The sequence below is a fragment of the Arachis duranensis genome, chromosome 10, assembly GCF_000817695.3.
Source record: "Arachis duranensis cultivar V14167 chromosome 10, aradu.V14167.gnm2.J7QH, whole genome shotgun sequence".
NCBI lineage: Eukaryota > Viridiplantae > Streptophyta > Magnoliopsida > Fabales > Fabaceae > Arachis > Arachis duranensis.
In genome coordinates, this window is record NC_029781.3 from 102,034,117 (window position 1) to 102,039,273 (window position 5,157).

The following is a 5,157-nucleotide window of genomic DNA, read 5'->3' on the forward strand; positions in this document are numbered from 1 at the left end:
AGCTCAAAACAGAGTTTCAAAAATCGCAAAGCGTTCACACGAAACTACAAACTTAAAGCACAATATATAGATATAAGATAACAAAATATAAGTATATAAGAGAGTATAATAGTCATGGGAACTAGCCGCAACCCGCAGAGTTTAGGCCGACTAATTATATACAGACATACAAAATTTTGAAGGTTAAAGCAGCTTATACAATATCTCTCTCAAGGTTAGTCTATAAGGCAAAAATATAAATACAAAAGTGAGAGAAACTAAATCAAAATAACCAAAATACTCCAAAACATGATAAAAGTCCTCCGTTCTGTCACCATCAAGCAACTCACCGAGGTGGATTGCGACCTGCATTTGAAAAACAACAACAAAATATGGAATGAGAGGTTCTCAGTATGGTAACAGTGCCCAGTAATGTAAGATATAAGACTCCTGGACGCAAGAGGCAATTCTAGAGTTTCATATATGAGATTCAAGCTTAAAACATAAGTAATTTTAAAACCATCACTTTAAATACCATAATAAAATAGGGTAATCTAACTTAGGAAATTTTTAAACTGTTAGTTCACTGCTGTCCCACAACCTTCACCAACCTAACCTCCATGCGATCCCATCGCCATCGCCTACCGAGCCTCCTCAATCCCAATAGAAAACACAAATAATTCATACAAGTAAAACACAAGTAATTATCAATTATATCAAATAATTCAAGAAGCAATTAACCATGTTATACGAATAGGCAAACAATGCAAGTAAACAAAGCAAACAACTATATAGAAGATGCACATGATTAATGCTTGTCCTATTGGCTGATTCAACTGCCAACCCGAGAAACAAGAAAACAGGTTCACACATATATACTCAAAGAATTGTTGATTATTACAACAACAAATTTCTATCTGAAACAAAGAAATGTTTCAGACATCAAATTGATGAAGTAAGTCCGTATTCATAAACAAGTCCAATTAGTAGTCCAAATTCAATCATTCAACTTAGTTGCTAACTAGGAAATTCAATTTCATTTGCATTTGAATCAACACCACACCACCGAACCAAAATTCTCAATTCTCTTTCTTCTCTCTTTTCCATCACCCGCGTGATTTCTCATAAGAAAAAAAAAAAAGAAAAGGAAAAGCTCTGAACTAGAGCATGACAAAGCCAATCAACACTAATAAGTTTAAAAGATGCAGATCCTTCTATGACCTATTGAATATATGAGCAAGATGAAATAATGAGATTTGTAATACCAAAATTTGCTTTTTAAGTGAAAAATTATAAAAATTAGTAAAGCTAATTTAAAAAATAAATAAATAATAGCTAAATAAAATGAAAGATAATAAACAATCCTAGTTTATAACCATAGAATTTTAATAGTTGAAAAAGAGAAGAATTATATACCTCTAATTGAAGGATAATTCATATTGAAAAGACTCACTTATAAATTGAATTTTTCCTTAATTCATTTCAATCAATTCATCCAACAAGAATAATAGTGACATTGAGTTACATAGAGAATTTTTTCTTTGAGAGATTTTCTCCTATATTTAAAGAGAGGTGTATTCTCATTTTGTTAAGAGAAAATATTATTGTAATCTTCTTGTGATAGAAAGAAGTTGTAATTCTCAAAAAAAGTTATTTTATACAAATTTTTTATTTTTTATCTCTATATTTTGTTGTGTCATTTGTCTAATATTTAACATTTAAATAATTTTTCAGTGTTTGGATAATTTTATCGTATAGAATTATTTTTTAAGGATAGAAATGATAATTTTTTGTTTTATGGATAATTTATTAGTATTTAAAACTTTTGTTAGTAAAAATGATCATTTACTCTTTAATATGTGAATTTGTATTTTTTAGATTAATAAAGAATACACAATTTTATGTAAAACTTGGCTTATAGTGTGGTTTTGGGTATGAAACTATAAGTTGGTAGGTCTTCGCTTAGTACGGATGGTCTATCCTTTTGAGAACATATAAACTAGCTACATATTTTCTTTTTTTGAAGAGGCTTAATCATTGAAAAGTTGTAAGAGGCTTCTTGTTAAATGTTATTTTTTTTTTTAATTTTGGGTTATTCAAAACTCTAAGCGTGATTGTTTAATTTGTCGACTATGGCAGTGTGGCTTTCTTAAAAAGTTGTTCTATCTTGCCATTTATATGGAGTTGGTGAAGTCTAAAGTGGGTTGAAATTAAATCAAGCCTTGCATTATCAAAGGAAAATACCTCTAGATATTTTCATTGTGTGCAACTTAAAAAGATACGTTGTTTTACATATTTTTTAATAAAATAAAGAAATTTAATATTATTATAATTAAAATTTAGTAGACTTAATTCAATTTTAAACTTGAGCTCGAATGAAAGATTACTCGCACATAACACTTTCTTTTATGTTTATATATAAATAATCATATAGAACGTAAACGTTTGTAAGTGAATGACTCAATAATATTAAATTGAATAGTTTTTGATATCATATTAAAATTGAAATTGAGTAGGTTTAACTCAATTGTAAAATTAAATTATAAAATAAAAAATATTTCACACTTATAAATTATTTAAAGATTTTATCTTTGAGTAATGTGAAATTTGTTATACATTTTTTTATGTCCATAAATGATAAAGTAATTATTAACATTAATAAATGAGTGTTCCAATAATATTAGATCTAATAAATTCTAATATATAATATATTAAAATTGAGATTAAATAAGTCTATTTGTTTTGGAAATAAAAGTTCAACACAATAAGATAGAGTAACTAAAGAATGCAGAATTGAGTTATTCATTTAGTTTGTATTAGTTGGTAAGGTCAATACTAAAGTAAGATTAAATATATTTGACATTATTGATTAAAAAGATAATCTTTGTGTTTTATATAAAAAAGATACTGAGAATGATTATCACTTGTTTATTAAGTGTGAATTTATTTGGCAGGTGTGGTGTACATATGCTTGGTTGGACATTTATAAGAAATTATAGTTGATACCAAAAATAATCAAAAAACACTTTGAGAGTTGGACATGGACACCTGTATAAAAGAAAGAACGTACTATGTGATTGATTGGTTTAATTTTTTTGCTATTATTTAAAATACGTGGTTAAAAAAATAACAGAATATTCAAAAATCAAGAAGTAGGTATATCAAAAATTATCAACAAATTAATTAAAAACTACAAAGAGTGAACCGATTTTGATATTTTAATTGTTAACGATAATATAAAAAATGACTACGAATTAATCTATATTTGTTTGTCAAATAAGTCTAATTTATGGAATTGAATTATGTCCACTTAATCTAAATTTTAATAAATAAATAAAATAATTAAATCTATTTTAATAGAATAATCAAATTTTTCATATATGTATGTCCATATTAGTTAATAAAATCTAATGAAATAATAAGCACCATGTAAAAGAATCTCCACTTCAGCTAATCACATTTTGGATAATATTTATTAAGTCACATTTCAATTGTATTCAAAAATCCAAAGTCACTAACGAATTACCGTGTAAAGTTGGCATCCATAAGCAATATACCAATACCATTAACCATTATTCTTGGATGCCATTGGATAAATTATCTTTATCTTGAGGAAAGGGGAAAAACAAAGGGAAAGAAAAAAGTGTACAACCTATTAACAGCCCTATGAATAAAAAAGTAAATATAATAAAAGTATTTACTGTATAATGTATATATTGAAGATATCAGAGAAGTTTACTACATATTAATTTTTTTGAAAAAATGTGTTTCATCACCAAATATAATGCATAAAAAGTGTTATTTGTAAAACTTGAATTTCATATCTCTTAATTATAATATAAAATATTTATCATCTTAATTAACTTCATATTTATTATTATTATATATAAAAATAAATTATTAAATTAATTATTTATATTAAAATATAATAAATATATTAAAAATAAATTAAATAATATTTATATATAATGACTGATTTAGTAATTGATTTTTTTTTACGCATGATATTTTTGAATAATCTATTACTTGTAAAGCATGAAAAAACAATTAGTGATCCGCAATTTGTACATTGAATTATTGTAATAATGGTGTGAATACTAGTTTATTACAAAAGGCATTTAAAGGAAATAGGTGAAGAGACAGATATATTCCCTTTTTGGATGGCATTGGAAAACCATCATGACCTCAAATATTTCAAACATACCCTTCATTTCAGTAGGTTAGGCTGGATTACGTATACTACCCTCACACAAGTGTTCACTCACAAACAAACATGTTAAGAGCAATGCCAGCATATTAACACCCTCTTATATATCCTCTTTTTACAAATTACCTTCTTAATTATGTTCGATGTTCTGAAAACTGAATCGATTATTAAATCAGTAAATTAAAAATTGAATGGTTTAAATTAATGGATATAATAATATAATATTTTTTAATTGAAAAATGTATTGGACTAATTAATCATTTTATTAATTTTTTGTCTAAACCAAACAACTAGATGACCACATGATCATATGTTAAGGTAGTTGAACCAGTTCATTCTGTCTGATTCTGATTCTCAAAATCATGATTGTGCTGAATTTTATATTAATGGAACCGCTAATTTAATTTTTATTGGCACATAAAAGTTTATTTAAATCAATTCGGCGTTTGTTTATAATAATGACCAGAATAGAATATGTTTGCAAGCTTGGCTTAACGAACACTTATTACATGAATATTTAAAGACCGATCACTAAAAACAGTAAAAAAATCTATAACATACTAAGTGTATATTAAAAATCAGATATATCGAATAATCAATAAAATTATCGGTATAAAATATATGTTAAAATATAATTTATATATTAAAATAATTAAATAATATATTTATATTTATAAATATATAATGACTAATTTAATAATTATTTTTAAGTAAATTTTACTGTATTTTTTTACGCATTAATTATTATTATTTTTAAATAATATATTACAAATTTTTATCAATTTTTCAGCTTTCATTTTTCTAGGATTTTCTTCTGATAATTTTAGAGACAGCGATTAGATTTAACAATTTCATTCAAACTTTGAAATTCTGATTGAAAAATAATTTATTCTTTATTTTAGAGAAGACATAATAAACTTTACTTTATTTTTAACGTGAATATAGTATTTTTGAAAAAGAATATAAATATG